A 22,095-nucleotide genomic window follows, 5' to 3' on the forward strand; every position below is an offset into this window, starting at 1 on the left:
AACTGCCATCTCTAAATATTACTGTTATTTTCTTCAAGCTTTTGACTTGCAGTTTTTCAGAAGTGCGCTGGGCTGCACTGGAAGAAACAGCAGCAAAGTTTATCATATGACAGAATAGCTCATCTAGCCTAGTATGTCACAATGTATTTTTGAAATAGTAAGTGAAGGCTTCTGCTTTGGTTGCAGTGTCATTGGCAGGTGCGTGCTACAGCTAGACAATATTATTTGACTGTTTCTTCCTTTCCCTTCCTCCCCAAACAGAAAAAAATTACGGATGAGAGCTGAATAAAACATTTATTAATTTCATGTCAAATTCTATGACTAGTTTAAATTTTTAAGAAACATTTCTTCACATTTATCAGAAAGAAATACAAATATTGTGGTTGGTTTCTTTCTACTTGAAATTACTTCTAATTTCAAAGTTTCTTTTCATTATATTACAAATAAGCAAACCCAAACCCTAAAATCTCCTTAGAATTCAAACAAGATTAGTGTTTAGTGGGTGTTTGGTAGTAGTCTGTGTGATGGTTTTTTCCAAACTTAGTTCAGTACATATCGCTCTTCAGGGATGCACAGATAGATTTGATTCCAAGTACTTTTTGTAAGTTCTTCCCCCCAGAGTTCCTGCTCCGTGCAGATTCCTATGACATAAAGTGTCAGTCAGCCATGAGTTCGTAGCACTACATGTTATTTATTTTTTACTTTCTTATTACCATAAACCCTTTCTATCAGATCTTCTTTCCCACATGTACACTATGCAGCTCAGTCCCAGATATGCAAAACCTCTGTTATTCCATTCTCAAGTGTATCTTGAGTGCAGTCTGCCAATTGTTGATTTTCACCAAATTATGCAGCAATTAAGATGAATTTAGTAAAGTGTGTGTGCGTGAGAGAGAGAGTGAAATAGATCAATTTAAATCATACTTTCAGACTATCAATCAAAAAATATTATTTTCCTGGAGTTGAAATGGGAGGGATGATAAGAGCTCCAGAGAATTAAAAAAAACCCCACCTTAAAATATGCCTCACATTTTATTGTGTGTGCAGAAACAAATGTGAACCAATATACGTCCTTTAAAAGATCCTGCTCGTACACGCCAAACACCATCAAGTCAGTTAAAAAACTGACTATGTATATATAGATATTTCTGTTGCATGTACCCCACCAAAAGGCAGTAGAGGCTCTTAGATAAACCCCGTTATCTATTTTATTACAGACCACAAGTAAAAGGCAAGTTAGACAAACAATAAAATGTGAAAATAATTTTTAATATTATTTGATTTTTCATTTCTTTCAATGGGACCAAAATCTTTGGTGTTTTGCTGAATGACACGAACTTCCCATTTGTTAAGATTGAGTGTAATAGTAAGAGTGTTGAGGGGACTGCGATAGAAAAATCTTGTATTTCAGACACTTGTTGCAAGAGACTCTGAAAGTAGATAATGCTTTTTGTATTGAAAAAAATGATAATATAAGTTTTTAATAAGAGTTTCAAGAGGGATACCGTTAGCAGAGAATTTAAATATTAGCAGCTATTGACAGAAAGTACAGTGTTAGGATACTAGTGACTGTCTTTGTGTTTTTCTTCTCTTTGCCTTTGACATTTGAAAGTGTGCCCCCCAAAAATTATTGAAGAAAATATGAATATGACTAAAAAAATCCTAGAAATTCACCACAATTCCCCTTTAGCAGATACAGAGCATTTCAACAAAGATTTACAGATAACAGATATTTCTGGTATTTAAAATACAGTTTCTCAGTAAAGGCAAAACTGTTTTGATTTTTTTGAAACAAGGAGAGATGAGTGTTTATTTTCTTCTGGCATCAAAAGCTTTTGATCCTACCTTCTAGACTTGTGTGAGCATTAAATCTTTTCTATTAAATGCTTGCAGGCTTGTAGGCTTTTCACTCACTTTGGAAGAGCCTTAGTCTACTCTTTGTGAATGAACTCTGTATGTGGCTGTAGGGATGTGGCAAACAGTCACGATACTTGGCATTTTCTCCAGCCCACATCTTTCTTCATCCATTCATCTGTTTTTTTATAAGGTCACAATAAGTTACTATTGTGATAGGTGACCTTATAAAAATCATGTGCCTACAGAAAGCTACATTATAAAGGAGGAATTTTGAACGCTGTGTCCAGATGTTGCTTAAAATAGGTTTTCAGATGTAAAGAATCAAATATGAAAACATTAGGGTAAACATAGTGATTATACAAATTCTTCCTTTAAAGCAGAAGGAAAAGGAAGGGAAATGAGGTCATGTCTATTTTAATAGTGCTTTTAAAAGCAAGAGGAAGAGAGAAAGAAGACAAATGAAAGAGGTGTTAAAATGTAGTGGTGCTCCAGAATGATTGACTAGAAGAAGTAATCTCAAAGACAAAAAAGGCAAATATAGATGATTTAGCCTTCCATGTGATCAGTATACAGTTGTTTCTTGCTGTCTCATGCACTGTATTTCCAAACGTTCTCGCCTTACAGAATTATGTCTCCGTTGGATAGATTTCAGTCTCATGAAATGTTTTGCTACTATTCAGCTTGGTACCTTCATTTTACACTATTGTCATTTTCTTGGAGTTTCATTGTCCCTGTACCATGCTAAATAAAGGTTTTCTTCCTCAAGATCTGTAATCTTCAGATATTCATAAAATCCCATCTGTTTATTTAGCCGTGTTGGCCTAATCTGTCCCCCTAAAATAAGTTTTTCTTATCAGTCTCCCATCTCTGAATATCCTGCTTGTCATTATCATTTTGGTTACAAGATTGCTAGACTTAGGGTGATTTTGCACCCATGATTGCATCAGACTCAGGTAGGGTACATGGTGAAGATGATGGACTGGGTTAGTGTGGAGTATACTGGTAAAATTTCTTGGTCATCCAGTATTGCTTTGAATCCAATATTCCTTCAGGTGCAAGAAATATATTTGATCAAGGCTGTGGTGACTGACCACGTCTCCTCCTCAGAGACGATCATTTCTTTTCAGAGGAAAAGAACAGGGGCAAGGCACAGTCATTTGATCTCCCTCTGTCCTGAAGGGAAAATGTTGCTGAATTTGAGAGGATTGTATTTTCGTCAATTAGCTTTAAAACATTCTTCTACACAGTTTCTTTGCAGTGAGACTGCCATTAATGCAGTATAAATGAGATGCAGTATATCTGTATTAGGAATGCATAGTTATTTTAAAGTTAAAAGTTTTAAAGTTATTTAAAGTTTCATACCTGCCTTATTTAATTTTGATTAATTAAAATACAAAATAATGTGGGTAACAGCAGAATAAAACTTAGCAGTTCTGCAGAATTCCATTTATGAAATATTTTATAGATGTTCACTAATTATGATGCTGCTGCAACTTCTTAGAAGTTGGTTGAAAATATATAATCCTTTTTTAAAGGAGTGGATTGCCATACATTTTTTTAATGGCCTCTGTTGGATGCGTTGGTATACAAGTAACCAAGTTTAAATTCCTGCAAAGTCTGAATTTACAAAATGCTGATGATACATAAGTTTGAACTCACTGCGAGTTCAGTAACCCTGAAGTTCAGGCCATAAGATTTCCATCAGTGGGTACCCAAAATCGGAAGTTAAAAAAAGCACTTTAGTTAATTTCTTTTTTAAAAAAATCCCAACCAACCAACCAACCAAAAAAGCCCTTTGGCTATAGTTCAGCCCTTTAGACCCCTAGACTTGCAATACAGCACTAAGTTAAGACTACAGGTATTTCATTTATTATATCACATTTTTATATCATCATGATTTTAGGTGTTCAGATGAAGAGTATTCATTGTGAGACTAATGGGCCTAAGCTGCAGTGTTTTTTCTTGTAGCAGTATCTGTAATGTGATAGATACTTTCCAGAAAGAAACAACCAATTCAGTCTCTGCTAAAAAATAGCATAATGTATATATTTTCTATTCAGTAAATAGCGAAAGAAGAAGGATGACGTGCTAATATTTTTCATGAAAAATAAAAGAAACAAACTGAGCAGAGCATGAAACAGGTGACCCAAGAATATGTTATGTATGCATATTCAGAGTGTTGCGCTGCCATCCAGGCTGGAGGAATGGGCTGGCAGGAACCTTGTGAAGTTCAACAAGGAGAAGCGCAAAGTCCTAAACCTGGGGAAGAACAACCCCAGGCACCGGTGGAGGGTCAGAGGCTGCTCAAGCTGGGGGCTTGAGCAGGGGGGTTGAACCAGACGACTTCCAGAGGTGCCTTCCAACCTCAGCCATCCCGTGATTCTGCGATACTCCAGTACACTGCTCTGTGTAAGCACTATATTCCTGAAATTGCTGTGGCCCAAACTGCACTGCTGTCTTCATGGAACTCACAGTGACTATTATCATCAGGTCAGGAATTTCATGGCAGCTGATGACCATCTGGAACAATTGAAGCCATAAGTATATTTGGCCAGTTACAGTGAAGAATAGCCAATCTAAAACTCATTATTGGTGTTAGAAACTCATAATAATCAGAAATTTAAAAAGTACTCTTTTATTTCTTTTTTTTTTCCTTTAAAATCTTCTGTCTCACAAATTTAACTTGCTGTTGGTATTATAAGGTTTAGTTTATATACATATATGCCATGCACAAAAATAAAGAAAATCATAGAAAAGCATGTTTTGTGTGTTCAGTGTTTATAATGTAAGTTTATTATGGGCTATGTGCTATAAAGCAGCATTACCGCATGAAGTAATACATGATAGGTTACTAACATAATGTATATATAACTGAAGGATTATGATTATTCCATTAGTGTTACAGTTGAAATTAATGCCTCTCCAGCAAACCAATAACCAGTAGGTGAGAATGGTTGTCACAGAAGCTGTTATACACACCACACTGTTTATTGTGAACGAGATTCTTATTATTACAGAAAAAGTAAATGCTCGCTGGTTTTGGCTAGCCGATGACTTTTGTTTTCAACTTTAACAAATTGTTTTTTTCATCTGGAATCAGGAGGCTTGGCCAATCACTGTATTTCTCTGGGCCTTACTTGCTTTGTCTTTATATCACAGGATCAAGAAATCCAAGAGGATATTTTTTACCCAAATTTATTCTTGCATTTTTGTGTCCTTAAGATGATGGATGAGATTACGTAGTGCATTTCTAAGTGGACTGTTGCTTTTATCATGCCCTTCTCAGGCAGGGAACAGATACTGGTAAATTCTCAAAAGGTGCCTTTGGGGTGGGAGAGGGATCTTCTTTTCCTGGACTTCTCTTTTCTGCTACTGATCAAACTACCAGTTACCCTCACATATCCAGAAGCTTAGTTCTCATTGGCTGCTTGGTAGTATTTGAGTATCATTTGAGTTTTGCTTCTTTTTTTTGATTGGCATGTTCCTTTGTCATGCAGACCTAGTTTTACCTGATGCATGGATCCAAATATATTCTAATGGGAGTCACTGGGAGTGCTTGTGTTTAATTTTTGCATCCAGCTTCCAGTGACCGGGTATTCCTGGTGGGAGTAACACAGATGTCATTAACTTGCTGAAACTTGTTTTTCAATTTTTTTATTGTTTCAAAAGTCATTGATTATGTTTGCCTGTTTCACTAGTAGTTGCTTATATGATATATGTGTTGAAAATGTGTCTGAAATGGATGTATGTGTATAGAATTGGTATAGGTATTTGTATATGGCTATAATATAGTTAAAATAAAATACCAGAAAGGCATGATGAAATTGGGAACTTTGATCTTCTGATTCCCAGTTTGGTGACCAGTCCACTGGAACTTGTATAAAACTGACATTATTTTTTAATACAGAGTTTTCCTTTTTAAATTAAATCAGTTTTGGCACTGTGATTGCAGTAAGTAGCTAAGGACTTGCTCTTCTTTTGTGCTAAGTATGCTTTCGTCTATCTGATTTTAGGGAGCATTGAGGGCTGCTAGGATTGATCCTGAGTAAACACTTTCATTAGGAATTTAATTCTGTAGAGTGCTGGCAATCTTCTCTTTCTGCTGAACGCTACTGAAGGTTCCTAGGCACCTGAAAAGGTTAGGGACTATCACGGCTTGTTTGGCCCATGGAACTACATATGTCACTTGCAATCTCTGAGTAGACCAGACTTCTACTGCTCTTGCTATAGATTATTCTGTGTGGTTTGGGGGTTGGTTTGCTGTGCTTAGAGTGTGAGTCCATCCTTATAAAACAGTAACATTCTGTGGATGGGGACTGCTGGATTCAGCAAACACCAGTCACTGAAGATGTGGGAAGAGGAAAGACTTGAGATTTATGTGTAATAGCAATAAAACTAATTAGTCCCCTGAACATTTCATAGAAAACCTCTCCAGAACAGCAAACCAGTCAATGACTGAGGCAGTGTGACAGTAATAATAAATCTTAATTTTCTTACCGGCTTTGTTAGGTCCTTGTTCTTTTAACATTGTTTGTTGTGACATGTGCTTTCCCACATACTCTGTGTAATGCCAGCAGTATACAGGATGCACTTAACACAAAATAAGCGTATCCCCAAAGCCTCAGGGCACTGAACTGCCCTTTTGTTCCATGTAACCTATTGCAGAACTACTCACAGAATGACATGCTTTACTGCGTGTCACCTTATTGCTTTATTATTAGCCTTCATAAAGGTCAGATGGGCCTGACTCAAATTCATGAGGAAACAATGCTGTACAAAGTTGTTTTTCCTCATTTTCTCTCTACTGGAGGACCTGCATATTTTTCTGAGGTCTGCAACAGTATTTCTGATATCATGTGGAAAGCAGAGAACTGTTTTCAATTCCCATTGTGGTAATCAATGAGATGTAAAATTGCAGCAGTTCCATGCTGCCTAGAGCCTCTCCTGACAAACCTCGTTTGGTTTGTCAGAATGCATAAAGCACTCATAAGACCGTAGCATTAGCTCTATTTCTCTCTGATGCGAATGAGCACAGAAAGAAACCAGCTCTTAAGGAGACATTTTCATTTGCTTAAATAACCCTGCCATGGCTGCAGTACAGCCAAATCTTTCTGTGCTATGCATTATTTCTTAGGATGGGAATAGAAACCATTACCTGTATGTGTGGTACAAAAAAGCAATAAGCCTGTGGACTAGCTCAATAGTTATTTCATTTCTGAAAATGTCATTCACACATAAAAAAAGTCAGTCAAGGTAACAGTCCAGGTACACTGTATTTTTTAGCTTATTTGTGACTACTAAGGAAAGTTATGTTTGTTGCTGTGCCACTGTCTGTGATCATCTGGAACTTAAGGAGGATACAATGGAGAACTTGCATCCTCCTTTTACAGAAACAGAGAACTCATTCACCTTAAGTAAAATAAATTTTCTAGATACTGGCAACTCTAGGCCTTTGAAAGAAGTAAGCAGTCAGGAATCAATTGAATTATGAATATATAAATTCATTTGATAGTCCCTTAGAAACTGTTTTACAGCATATATTTAAGAAGAAGAAACTCTCAATGCTGTGTCTTTTGGAAGTATGCGGGGTATGGCATATGCCAAAAAAAAAAAAAAAAAAGGTTTAGCCCCAAAATATTTCCTATGGGTGTCATTATAGATGGAGTGATTGGGTAGTTTATGGCATTAACAATGGGCGAGAAGCTTCTTGTCTATGCCACTGATGCAGATAACTACTGTCATCCCTTATCAGTTCCTTGGAGGTGTTTATAAAATGTTCTGTTCTCATTCCCTTTGCTACTGGAGCAAACATCAGTTTTGTATAATGGCATTTGTCTTGACTACCTTAGCTGATAAGAGAAGAATTGAGTGAATGTTTGTAAATGAGGTGTTCTTTGTCTGCACTGGTTATTCTTTTAGCATAGAAACTAAGGGGATTGCAAGTTTCTATCTCATTCTAGAACTGGTTTCCAGAACTATATGTCTTTACTTTGCTTAATGTTGATTTTCTAATGAATAAATATGAATAAAAAGGCAACAGCATTGCCATTTCCAAGCTTTCACAAATTGTGTTAAACTTCTTGGCGACAACAACAAAATAATAATTCTGAATGTCATTGAAAATTGGGATTGTGTCGTGGTTTAGGGATATGTTTGAAGTATTCCAGCTACTCTCTCAACTAGCGAGTCAGCAGAATATGTTTTCAGCTCATGACTGGATTGTATGATCTAGATTTAGGAAAATGCAGACTTTGGAGATAATAACATGTAACATCTGCCAAGAGAATAGATGGAGAGCTGGATATATTGGAATCACTCTCTCCATGTGATTGTGACAGGAGCTCAGTTGCTGTAACTCACCAGTTGTGAGTTCTGGGCCACAGGTTGGGGGAAATGTATCATGGAAAATGTGGAGAATGATCTGAAAAGAAGAGTTCTGAAATTCTTCCTGAGAGAATTTAACAGTTCTCATAACCACTAAAACCAATCTTAGTCAAAAATGTGTTACAAACATGATTTTCTCTCAACTTCCATTTCTGAAGTCTGATAGCAACAGAATTTGTTGGGTTTGTGGTTTAGGGATTTTTAATTGCTTGGGTACAAAAATCTGCTTCCGAAGTTGAAACTTGGCCTCATTATACCGGAATACAGCCAAGGAATAAATTTTATTTCTGGAGAGCATTTGAAGAAAGGGGGGAAATCATGGGGTTTTTGTTTTTAAGTTTCATGTTTATAGAGATATTTTTATAGCAAAAATCAAGTTCCTTCTTTAATACTTTGATACCTTGCTGAAATTTTGCTGCATGTAGATTGTCATTTGAATTAGTGGTTTGAATGGTTTGGAAAGTTCCATAACTTTTTGTTCCTAGATTAATTCTTTTATTCTTTTTCTTTGCACTCAGGACTTCAGTACAACTATTGTGGATTTCCTCATGTTACTGAATACAAGAGTAAAATATGGTCTAGATTTTTTTTTTTATACCGTGTGTTCTGAACTCTGTTCCCTGGTCCTGTGTTCATTGCTGCCAGACAAGTTAAGCGGGTCTACGGCACAATTACCTGTTCATGGAGGGATTGCCCCATGAGCTCCTGTACAGTACAGTTCTGTACAACTGCAGTCACACAAGGTGTGATTATTTTTTCTTTCTTTTTTACTTTCCCTAATCTTGGATAAAAATAGCCTTTCATAGGAAATGTGAAAGTTCAGACAGAAACTGAAAAAGTGATGACGCTTATAAGGAGGTTAAGAATACTGAAGATATGGTAGAGCTCAGTGAGGTCTTCTCTTCATGCTTCTTGAAGTATGACTAGGCAACCAAGAATAAAAAGCAGGGTTTTGTCTACTTTAGCTTTAATTGAGCTTGAATCTCTTCTTGAACTCTGTTCAAAAGGTATTCATGCTTTGAGTATGCTGTTAAGTAGAATCTAAGTGTTGTTTTCTGGGGTGTATTCCAGGATACTAATCAACCTATTTTATCTAGTATCCATAGATACTTTCAGGTCTTTGAAATACTCTCATGAACAATATCTAACATAGACTGTAAAGCCTAGAATTGATTTCCAGACCAGCTTTGGGTTATTGATCTTGAAGGGCTTGTCCCTTTTATATGGTCTGGTTACAGAAGTATTAATCCCAAATAAAGGAATCGGAACCCAGTACTACCTTTTCAAAGCCGGATTGCCAACTTGTGTGCTCCTTCTTTTCTTTCTAGCCCCAGAAGTTTTACATAGCTAGCAAACGTGGCTCTGCTTCAGGCCCGTGAAGTCTAGCAAACAGATTTCTTTTCTGGAAGAGCTGAAGTTCAGCCCATCAAGCTGAAGCAGGAATTGAATTGAGTTTCCCTATTTCCTTGCAAATACTCGAACCGCTAGATTATATGCAAAAGAAGAATGCTTGCACTCCTGGTCCTTTAAATAACAGCGTTGTTCCCTCAGTTGTGTGGGTACCCCAGACTTTTAATTATCTTAAGCAGAATTTGCATGGATTATTACACATTGCACTGGATCTAAAAGATAGACTAAATATAAGTATAGAATAAAAATAGGAAGAAAAAAAAATGAGGACATTCCTGCAAGTATTGCAGTTCTTCATTTGCAATCAAAAAAGAGGACATTAATGTGTAGGCAATTCAGGTAAAGCTGTCATTCACAGACAGTATAAATTAATACTCCAGATGGTAAAATTCTGCTTGCAAAAGTTTCTAAAAAGCTGAACCAGATAACCTGCTTGCAAATTCCAAGTCTGCTATGAGACTTTATAAGGCCTACTAGATGCTAACTTGACTTGATTCCAAATTTACAATCTGAAAATGCCTGTATTTTAGGGCACTGAATTTTCTGGAGAGAAAAATTTACAAGATGAGTCCATATATCTTAATGAAAACTCATAAAACTAGGCAGATAGTGAAGATAGTATTTTTGAAAATGTCAGCTCTGCCTTTGGTTATGTTTGTGCCATTTTCTATCAGTTTGTTTCATTATGCTTGTGTGCATACTTCTTTTCCATGCATCTGGTTTTGGCAGTTTTGGAAAACTGGGGCGTTGAGCTGGAACTGATAACATTTTTGACATCATGGTAATCAGTATAACACAAAGAAAGTGAACATTCCTGGTAGAGATGTGGTAACGATTCCCTTTTCACCCTTCTGAGATAATAGAACTAACTTTAAATTGGAGGTTATTTCCAAATCATATCCTTTTTAGAGGAAAGAAAAAGATTTTGATGTCCTTTCCAGGTCTAAAGCCCCAGTTTCTTTTCCCAAAGATGTTCAGAGAATTTTTTGGCCTGTTTCCCTCTGTTAAAGCTGGATCATCCGTTGTGAACCACTAACATTGTACTATATGACCCATGACACATAATCAAACTGTTAATATATAGGGTTTTATTATTTTTAGTTATATGTATTTTTGGAAAATTATTGAAAACACCATTATTAGCAAGGAAATATGTCATTATTTTATCTACAATTTGCAGACAGGAAAGCAACTGACATTTTTAACTGCTTTGCTCTATACTAGTAGACTACACTGTTGCAATAGCACTCAATGAAAATCTTTTGATCCTTAATCTCTAATGGCTCTACACTGGTTGTTTTGTGTTTTGTTTTGGTGGTTTTTTTTTTTTCATTTTTCATTTACAGTTTCAGGTAAATGTTCTTTTGCAGGTAACAGTGCATTGCACCTCCCAGTAGCGCAAGCTTTGGCGATTTCTTCTTAATATGTTGCAGGGAGTATCAGTTATGCATTAGTCCCTGCTTGTCAGTGTCCGCCTTATATTCACCTCTTTTCCTATAAACTTATAAATTAGTTTAGATGTAATACATGCAAATAGTTAGTGACACACTGTTGACGTTCTTATCAGTGCTTTTTCTTAGCACACTCTTGTATTTTCTTACTTGCTTGTTTATTAGGCAACAAGCTCTGGTTTAACAAATAGTATATAAACTCCCCTTTGAAATCCAAGTCATATATACCTTTATATGATCTATGAATTCAACATTGTGCACATTTCATAAGGAGAGAGCATTTTTTGTATCACATATGATGAGCTTTTGATAGTATGGTAAATTGCTATAGGTTGAAAATGAGATTTTGGTTCTATTAGACCCAATACAGATCTTATTCAAAACCAATATCTGGGGATTTTGCTATCTGAGACTGATATTACCAAGTACAGCTTAACACTTCATTAATATTCTTCTTAAAAGGTGTATTGTGCCACAAATTGAGAAAACAATATGCTTCATGCGTGACTGCTGGATAATGTGTGTAATGTCTTAAAGTAAACTATTTTGTGTGTTGCTCTATGGCAATCATTCCATCAGTTTAGCAAGAATTCATGTCATAATGGCTGCGTAGGGGTGTGTTTTATGATGAGATGCATCGCTCCCTCTGTTGGGTGGAACTGGAATTACTCAAGAGATGTCCCACATAGTAGTTCCACCAGATAAGTGAAGCTGTATGGACTTCCAGAGTACAAGTATCTGAGTTCTAGTTTGCCTCCCCTGTTAATTTTAAAATAAGTCTTTTGTCCAGAAAAATGATTATCATATAATCTCTGGATGGCCAAATGATTCATTAAGTTGAACACAGTAAGCTATCAACTGAAGTTGTATTTTCCTTGATAAAGAGTGCTCCACTGTTTATTTTGAGTTGGCAAAAGCATGAATATTTAGTTATTTCTCTGCAGTATCTGTTGAATGCAGTTCATCACTATGCCCTTGCTTTAAGACTATGTGATCTTGTGAATGTCTGAGAAGACCTCCCTTTCCTGGAATTATCCTCCCAGGTATAACAATGATGTGTAGCTATGCACATATAGGATAAGGCAAATCATTTTCTTCATTAGTATAGACAAATCATATTCTTCATATCCTTCTGAAGGAAATCCATCAGCTAAAAAGCAGGTGACTTTGAAAATCTTTTTTTTTTGATACCTCAGGGAAGAATTTTTCTTCCCATGTGTAACACCAGCAAGTGATGTTATCTTCTTTTGCAATACCTTGAAGGTGCAAAGGGCATAAAATAAATTAAATAATGGGGTAGGTCTTTTCATTATTAATATATTTTAAACTCTCTGTATTGGGAAACTCTTTGGCTTGGGAAATGCATTGTGACTAGGAAGCGTCCACATGAACTAGTCGGTGGGGCATCCTGTAGCTCCTTTCAAGCTGTTGGCTTCCATGCTTTGTTTTTGAAGCTGATTTTCATAAATTCACTTCAAATTAATGATTTAAAACTCTACAAACTGGGCATTAAGTAGGTAAAAGATTCCTAAAATGATGAGATAAGTAACATATAAACCTGCAGAGGAATATTATTCATAGAAAGTAGGAATAATTCCCTTTATGATAATAACTAATAATAATTAATGGAGTTTTAGTTTTGAAAAGAAAACACAATTTTTTTAGATGCTTCTCAAAAAATGAACTTGTGTCTTTCTGTGATTAAAATAGGGCTCTGGAACTCAACACTGCTTTCTGAATTTTTCTGTGATTCTCGGTCTTTTAGGACTGTCAGCTTCCTTTTTTGTAGAGATAATGATCCTTGCCTACTCCTTTGGTGATCCTACACTATGGTATGGCAAAATTCCTTATAATTATTGCTAAGCTGAAACTATATCAGAAAGCTCAGCAGGGAGGGAAAATCTAAGTCTAAAACTAAGATTCAGTAGAATTCAGTAGCACTGAATTCAGTAGCATTCAGTGGGTTGATTTGTTACCTAAGATTCACTTTTTTCTCTCTAGCCCACTTTCTGTTTAATTTCAGCCACACTGAATTTAGCGGTTGATGAAGTTGGCACTAATTTATTTATTTTGCTGTATTTAAAATGCTAGGCGACACTGTCAAATGTTCTTCACTTCAATCTCTTTTCTTTCTGTTTGTGAATGTCACACTGTGTTGTACAAACACAGCAGGGATGAAAGCTAATACAAATGCATATTTGTGTCTACAGCACAAAAATGTGTATTTATAGATGAACAAACCAGGTCAAATCTTTCATAGTAAAAAATAAATTAAACAGCCATTTGTCGGACGAGTATCTGGAGAATATTATTAGTAGTCAATAGAACTGATCATAAAATGGGGGAATATGGGCAAAGGGAAATACTTTTAATGACATTTTGTGTTTATAAACACATACAGACCCTTACATTACAAAGACACTTTTTCATACTGTACTGTTGCTTTGAAATGAATCACTCACAGCTTTGTATTAGGCTGAACAAGACAAATAGTCTAGAAGATTGGTTCAACGTGGATTAACTTATTTATTGATTAGATGTACAAAAACATTTCCAATCAATAATATAAGGATATAAGTGAATTTCTTTGCTGTAGCCGATCACACAGAAAAGCTGAGAATATGATTTTAGAAATTGGTATTTATACCTAACTCAACTTGTTTTGGAGAGATAGCCATGCAGAATTACCTAATCTCCATCTGCTTAACTCAAATGCAGAAGTATAAAAATATTAGCGCACCAGACATGCAACTATTCTTTGTTTTGTTTCCATCTGGCATTCTTGAAAGAAGAAAAATGAGAAGTGCAGTACACACAGAAATTATAGGTCTCATGCAGGAGAATAATCCTTACTCAGGATTTCACTAAGCTAAAGGATCAGGAAAAAAATGTAGTTACGACCTTGCAATAAATAATCAAGGTTTATGGAAGTTTGGCCAGTTCCTTAGTGTAAAAAAAGTTCTATTCTGATAAGCATTTAAATAAAATAGAGCTCTGAAGTAGCAGAATATGTCAACAACTGAAGGGAATGAAAACTGGCAAGGAAGCCTTTTCAAATCACAAAGAAAACACTGGTAGTTAGTTTTACTGCACAGTGAGTCAGCAGTTATTCAGAGGTGAGATTTAACTTAACTTCTTCATATTTACTGGTTGTACACAATTTGTGTAAAGATATCTGTTTAAGAAACTGTCTGGAATAGCATTTTCTCTCTGTACGCTCTGGGACTGTTGAAAATCTTATGTGGACATAGCACACCGCGATTTTCCTGTTTTATTAACTTTACCCTTATTTGTTACCTAACATGTAAATACCCAGAGCTCACACATGTTTTTACTAACAGCTGGCAAGTGATTCGGATTCATAAATAAAAGTATCTAAAGCTATTTCACATGTCCTAGGGTATCCAAGACTTCCACAGGAGCAGGCAGATAAGACATAGGATCTACAAGAAACCTGTGCTCTTCTGGAATGGCAAATCAGGGCCAGATGTAGTAAAATAGAGTATCTAAAATAACCTCCTTTCTTTTGGCAGTGGAATACTACCCTGTTAGTGGTGTTTATTAAAAATAACAGGAACTGTGTAGCTGTTTGTTCTCTTCTGCTTATTTGTTTTATTTGCTATGTCATCATGGTAGCACATGTTACTGTGATTGTTTTTTCTTTAGTAAGTCTTCCTTTTACTGCAGTTTTTTTCATCCCTTTAAAATCTATAAAAAATATCTGCTTTGAGAACAATTACTAAAGCCTGATTATAACTTCAATGAGTTTGTGTTACTTATTGCTACAATAAATTTCTAGAAAATATTTAAAGATTTTAGACCAAATTTTGATCAGTTACTGGCAGAAGTCTGAAGTAAAATCAGTGCACTTGAAATGAGGAGCTGAGCAGTGGATTAATACTATTGATTGTTTTCAAAAGATTTCTTGCAATTCTCTTTGGGGAGTTATTCAAGCAGAGATTATCCTTTATATTTACAACAATATTCCTTTCATCTTTTTCCTACTAAAACTTTATTCTCCTTGTAACGTCCTTTGTCCAAACCTTCTTTAACATTTCATTTTGTTGTAGTCCATATCCAGAAACCTAAGCCATTTTGCATCTCTCTTTTCATTTGAGGAACAGAGGAAGGAAGATGGCCAAAATCAGTCTTTTTGGTATGCCTCTTCTTTTGTAAGCATAAGTGCATGGCAGGTGAGATTTTCTAGTGTAAATGTAGTAGATTTAGTACCTAATTATAGTCTTTGAAATTTAGGATGAGACTGCTTGCAAGTTATTTTTCCATATATCTCGAGAGACTTCATCTTCCCTAGTTTTTGCTCGTTTCCAAAGGATTTCCTTTGGTAGCTGCTTTGGCATAATTCCCATTTTATTCATTCTGTAGGAAAGCCTATTATAACGATTTCTTATAAAAATGCATGTAAAAAATTCTTTCTCTTCTGTTGTCTATTTACATGTCCTTGAACTTATTAAAAACAGAAAAGTAAGTGAGAAAACAGACATGTAAGTCTATGCTTCCAGTACTCTTCATTAGGTTTATATTCAGAAAGTTTTGCTTAACATTGAAAAGCATATGAAATCATGATTATACTTTGCAAGGGAGGGAAACACCACATGCTCAATTTTTGCTTTAATAATGATACTTTGTGAAGAATGAACATACCTATGGGGAAACTGCTTCTCAATAAGTAACTACTTAATTTTGGATTATACTTGGAATTTATGCATATTACAGTAACTCTCAGGAGTACAAATTGAGAGATTTGCTGGGAACTGCAAACTTATGTCATTGTGTAGGATGACAGAGGTAAAACAACTTAGAAAATTGTTTATAGTGAGTCCATGAATAGAAAAAGAAATCCCAGATCTCTGTTTACTCCCAGTAACTTTCTTCCTCCTGTTTAATGAATCATTTTGCACTTTTCAGTTTCTATGGATGTTTTCACTGTTCATAAGTACCTCTGGAAAATGAAGCTCTTTTACCCAGCTGGTTATTTTTGAATAATTTTCTGTCATTCATGTCGTTGCTTATATTTTATTTCATTGGACACTGATATACCATCCAATATATTTTTTGTTTCCTGTTACAATATTAAGGAGATTTTTTTTTTAGATACACTTATTTCATACTATTAAATTTGGGGTAAATTAATATTGATGCCTAAGTATATGTAAATACCATGATTTACAAATGCTTCCGTAATCCTACAATTGTTGTCATGCTTAAAACAACCTTATCTTTATGTATATAGCTCCGCTGGTAAGAAACACAAAGTGGAGGTTAGATCTGGTTTCAGGTTTATGTTCTGTCATAGATTCCCTGTATGTTCCTTAATGACAAAACACAGCTACAGATCAACTTAATCAGAAAGAAATGTAATGGAGTGATCAAGGCATATTGCTATGTCTCAAGACACATTGGTTTGCTATGTTTCAGGCTTCAGTTAGGTCCAGAAGTAAATGGAAACTTTTCCATATGAGTTCAGGAGTCAGCAGTAGTGAGACGCAAAACCCACACCATCGCCATGTGCCCACAAGCTGTGAACACTTGGCATGCCTTAACCACATCATTTGGAAGAGCGTGTTAGGCTCTTCAGGACACATCTTTGACCATCTCTTTCTCCCCCTGCCTTTTTTTTTCTGTCTGATTAGGGGAGAAGGCTGTGTTGGTCAGGGCATAAAGTATTTGCAAAGTGCTGTTTGAATAGAATTGGCAAGAAAATAAGTATTTTTTTCTGTAGCATAGGGATATTTTCTGTGGCATCCTCAATTTTGCACTTATAATAAAGGAAAAAAAAAACAAACCCTGAGGAAATAGGCTCTTTCACAAAAAGCCGATGGCTGGTTCAGGGACAGACAGTCCATATCCAGTTTCAATCTACTTGTAATAATAAATAGTCCCACCCATAACTTCCAAACTGTCCCGCTTTGAGTCACAGACACAGCAAGAGATCAGTTTTAATCTTCATTTCCCTCCAGTGCTTGGATGATGCAGGAACTGCTGGTGACCCAGTACAGCAGCACAAACCCTGTCTTCATGTTAAGTAAAAGCTCCAGGCTGCATGAAAACAGAAGCCTTACATAAACACCTAGTATTTCAGGGTGAAAAAGCTTATCAAAGAATCAAATCAACAAAGAGGGCAAGAAAGATCCATGCCTATTACATCAGGAGCTTCCTACAGAGACTCAGCTTTGTCTCTTTTATGGAAAGTGGGATCTGCTTAGTTCCCAAACAATTTCCAGGAGGTAGGTACCTCTCTGCAAAACCAAGGACCGTTTCCTTTGCTGAGACACTGAGGTGACATGTTTGGAGTCTGGTGTTAGAAGGAAGGAACAAACAGCTCTTTGTTTCTGTATCCTCCGTATAGACATTCTCATAAATAAATATATAAATGAAAACTCTCCAGGATTAGTATAGACTAAGAGAGCTCTGTGGAGGTTGCTAGGCAGCCGAGGCCAAAGGAATAGAAAGCAGGCAGGTCTTTGAAAAACAGAATCAGTGACTTATGGGTTATCTGGAGTCACCATTTACTCAGTTGTCTTTTGTCATAAATAAGAGACAGTAGAATTTATTTTTCTTTAGTAAATGAGGAATGTTTTTTAAATATTTGCAATAAAAGGCCTGTTTTATATCTCATTCCTATCAGTGTTTTCAAGCTGTGAAATTATATGTATGATTATTGTTTCTAATGTTTATTTATACATTGACTGAAACAGGAATTTGGTGCAGTATATCCAGGCTGTAACTTGAAAACAATTTAGCAGAGTAATTAATTTTTAAACTTTTGCCCAATTTTGATTTTTACCACAATGTGCATGTAAGTCTCTACATGAAGGAAGTTTCCAATGCTGACAGGTATAGCTTGCCCTCAGGAGGTGTGTCTGTGTTTCACTGTTGCTAATGACAGGGAAAGACCTAATTTCTACCACTATGCCCCGTATGATGTATGATGTACTCATTACAGAAATATAGCAGTAACACACACCCCCTTCCTATTACTGCTAAGCATGCAAAAATGCAGGCATTTCCAATAGACAAGGTTTTCATATGCAAGATTAGGTGATCACATTATTGACTAATTGCTGCCTTTGAAATCTCTGCTTATATTTGTGTCTTAAACTCTTCTTTAAATTACCTGTGCCTTCAAGAGCTGTATTATACATACAAGTACATTGAGGGGATACTATAACCCTACAACTCCCCTCCCTTCTCAGATAGTGTAATGACATCTCTATATCATATTTTACTCTACTTTAGTTATTCTCTCCCAATGTCTTCAAATTATGTCTCTAGAAGATTTAATTGCTGCATCACAGTTTTTCAATATTTGTTTCTTTCACAGGGTGGATGCTGTGGGGGGGTCCAGGCAGCTCTGTGGAACAGTCTCCAATGGGCTAGTAGGATGAGAAGGTCCAGGGGTAGTTTGGGAAATGAGGAGAAGCATCACCTCCCAAGACGGTAAACCTACTGAAAAGGTAATTCATGCTAGGACATTGTTATGCAGTCAGCTTTTCAGGCTCCAGGGGTATTGTGGCTGGAATGCATGGCAGAAAACTGGTAGGGAATGGGAGCACATACGTTTGGCACTGCCTGAGCATTCATACAGAGTCTCCTGAACGTCTTTCAAGAGCTTCTTAAATCTCACTGAGTTTCAACTCCATTCTCTATGTGAGGGAGAATTTGGAGGCTGCATCTTAACAGGGGTTTTCTTCTCTTCCTGTGGACCTGTTAGAGAATACAAATCACAAGTTTACAGTAAGTTTCCAAGAAATTCCTTACAGGACTTAAAACTCATGAAGATGCCAGCTTATCAGCCATATAGCAATTTAGCGTAATAAAGTGTTGTTTCACAGGGAGAGTTAATGGCTTTATTTTTAACTGTACGTAATCTTGTTTGGTTGGCTTATTTCAGTCGCACCTTCCAGGCTTAAATACTGTGTTTGTGGAGACTCTCTTTCTCCCCTGAAGCCTTAACTATGGATGTTTTTGTTGCTAGTGTTTCAGAAGTTCAAGAGAATGTGCAAACTAAAGATCTGTCATCCCTTGTGTAACTACAATGCTTCTTCCTTCACGTTAAGAGGTAGAGTTGAGCCATGAAGTACCAGAACATTAAGTTTCTCCGCTGCCCCAAAAGCTCAGCTATATGGTGTATTTCTGAGCCCAGTTAATTTTCAATATGTCCATGCTATGCACACATTTATTGGTCCTCAGTTAAATTAAGTTTGCTGAACAAACAGATTTTGTCCACTTATTGTAAACCAATCATTTCTCATGGTACTTTATGAAATATCCGACAGGCTGACTTGCTGCTTTCATTTATTAATGTCCCTTAATATATGCAGAGTGTAAGAATATTAACAATGGAAAATCACACTGGTGGAAAATAAAATGGGATTTTTGATGCAAAACTTTTTGTAAGGATCTGTTCCCACATCTCATGAGACACGAAAAAAGCACAAAACATCATTTAATTAGGAAAGCTTTTTTCTTTGCTCAGGAGTATAGATGTTTTGGCTGGTTGAGTACTAGGTTAGGCTTTCAGATGTCTCTGGGAAATACCTTCCTTTTTGTTGCTGCTGAGCTCCCTCCAGCTCCCTGGCATTCATTAATTAAAACCATTCAGAGATTCCACTGCTGCAATTCACGAATTGCTTCCATGCTTCACCAGGCTTGGCAGCTGCCAGAAAACAGGCCAATCTGCGCTCATATAACATTACTGAGAGTTATGTCTTTGTATAACCTGTAGCTGTGGTAGACAGTCTAAAAACTTCCCCTCTGGAAAGAACAGAAACTACTTTATTACCTGGGAGAAGTTATAAATGCATTTGTGACACAAGAAAGGTTTGATACAGGAAAGTGAGAGTAAGCATAGGTCTTGCCTCCTGCATTTATACAAACGGTGATAGTTTTCAGTTTATAATCTGCTTTTCAAGACTCTTCCACTCAAAGTTGTTGCTAATCAATTCAACCTAGGTACTCCAGACCTAATTTGGGGTTTTATTATATAGAAGAAATGAGGTAACATAGCCTTTTGTTAATGAGGGTCCAAGAATTGTTATAAAAATTGCACCAAATGGTTTTAGGTAATTTACTGTAAACAAAAGATAAGAATAGCTTGCTTATGGTTGGAACTGGTCTGAGATCCGGAGGGTCTGGCATCAGTCCCTAGCCGTGTTTCAGGTGTCTTCTTGGGTGCATTTTTCTACCCATAAAATGGGTAGACTCTCATGGAAGTTTTGTAATGTTCCTTTGTTGATGCTTTTGTGATAATCCTTTCTCAGAGGGGGAAACGGATCTTTGCACAGGAGTTAGCAGGGCTCATTGAAAGAGCTTTAAACTAGATTTGAAGGGGGAAAGGGATAAAACCAGACTCGCTAGAGATAAGCTTGGGGGTGGCATGCCAATGTTTGAGGGATGGTGGGCTAGCGAGGTCGTTCAGTCTGCTCCAAGATGTGCTGAGTACACTGGAGCACATTTGAAATATCTTTATACTAATGCATGCAGCATGAGGAATGAACCTTTGGCCCAGTCCCAGAGCTATGACATCGTTGGCATAAGTGAAACCTGGTGGGATGAGTCCTGTGGCTGATGGACAGTTATAGGCTCTTCAGGAGGGATAGGCAGGGCAGGCAAGGTGGGGGGGGGTGGTACTGTATGTAAGGGAGGAGTTGGACTGTATGGCGCTTACAGTTGGCGACGACATGGTTGAGATCTTCTGGGTAAGGATGAAAGGGAAAGTAAATAAAGTGGATGTTGTTGTGGGAGTCTACTATCAACTACTCAGCCAGGATGACAACACCAATGAATTATTCTACGAGGAATTGATCAAGTTGATCTCTGGATCAACTGCCCTTGTCCTTATGGGTGATTTTAACTTCCCAGCATCAACTGGGAATATCATACAGTGGACACAAAGAAGTCCAGATAATTTCTAAAGCACACTGAAGATAACTTCTTGGTGCAGGTACTAAGGGAGTCAGCTAGGAAGGGTGGCCTCCTAGATTTGTTGTTTGTAAACAGAGGGACTCGTGGGCGAAGCGGTGATTGGTGGCTGTCTTGGTCACAGTGACCATGAAGTAGTTTCAAATCATTGGCGACAGGAGAAAAACTGCCAGCAAAACTTTGACCCTGGATACAGGGAGAGCAGACTTCGTTCTGGTTGCTGAAGGAACTAGTTGGTAAGGTCCCCTGGGAATCTGCTTTTGAAGGTATTGGGGTCCATGAATGCAGGTCACTTTTTAAGAGCCATCTCTTAAGAGCACAGGAGCAGATAATTCCAAAGTGTTGGAAGTCAAGGAAGTGGGACAGAAGGCCAGCTTGGCTAAGCAGGGGTCTTCTTCTAGAGCTTACGCAGAAAAGGAAAATGTATGGACATTGGAAGCAGGGACAAGCAACATGAGAGGACTACAGAGATGCTGTTCAGCACTGTAGGGAGAAAAATTCCTGCAGCCAAAGCTTGATTAGAGTTCAGGCTGGCCAGCACTGTGAAGGACAACAAAAATACATTAACAGCAAAAGGAGGATCAGAGATAACATTGGTCCATTACTTGATGAGGTCGGTCACCTCACAAACAGGGACATAGACAAAGCGGAGACATTTAATGCCTTCTTCACCTCTGTCTTTAAAACTGATGATGGGCCCTGGAGCCCTGCGTTGGAAGATGTGACTAGAGGGATGACAAACTCCCAGCTGATCCTGAACTTGCTGCTCCAGCTGGATGTGCATAAAGCTATGGGACCTGGTCGGAAGCATCCCAGGGTACTGAAAGAGCTGGCCGATGTTATCATGGGACCTCTCTCCGTTATTTTTCAACAGTCTTGGAAGTCTGGAGAGGTCTCGGTCAACTGGAAGCTGGCAGATGTTGTCCCAATTTTCAAGAAGGGTAAGAAGGAAGACCCTGGTAATTACAGGCCTGTCAGTCTCACTTCAGTGCCTGGTAAAATTATGGAGAAGGTTATTCTGGGAGTTATTGAAAAACACTTGAAAGACAGT

At 37.0% G+C, this 22,095-nt stretch overlaps 1 protein-coding gene across 7 annotated transcripts in view; it reads left to right on the forward strand.

The window, feature by feature from the left end:
* LRRC4C (leucine rich repeat containing 4C) overlaps positions 1-22,095 on the forward strand; it is a 547,931-nt gene that overhangs the window by 468,607 nt on the left and 57,229 nt on the right. For 5 of the 7 annotated variants that reach the window (XM_069784680.1, XM_069784679.1, XM_069784682.1 and 2 more), the window contains one exon: positions 18,445-18,577. The exons of the other annotated variants lie outside the window; for them this stretch is intronic. The gene's annotated coding sequence lies outside the window, so the exon portion shown is untranslated. The remainder of the gene's footprint in view (positions 1-18,444; positions 18,578-22,095) is intronic. 7 annotated transcript variants of the gene reach the window in all.

The sequence above is a fragment of the Haliaeetus albicilla genome, chromosome 5 (genome assembly GCF_947461875.1).
Source record: "Haliaeetus albicilla chromosome 5, bHalAlb1.1, whole genome shotgun sequence".
Taxonomy (NCBI): Eukaryota; Metazoa; Chordata; class Aves; order Accipitriformes; family Accipitridae; genus Haliaeetus; species Haliaeetus albicilla.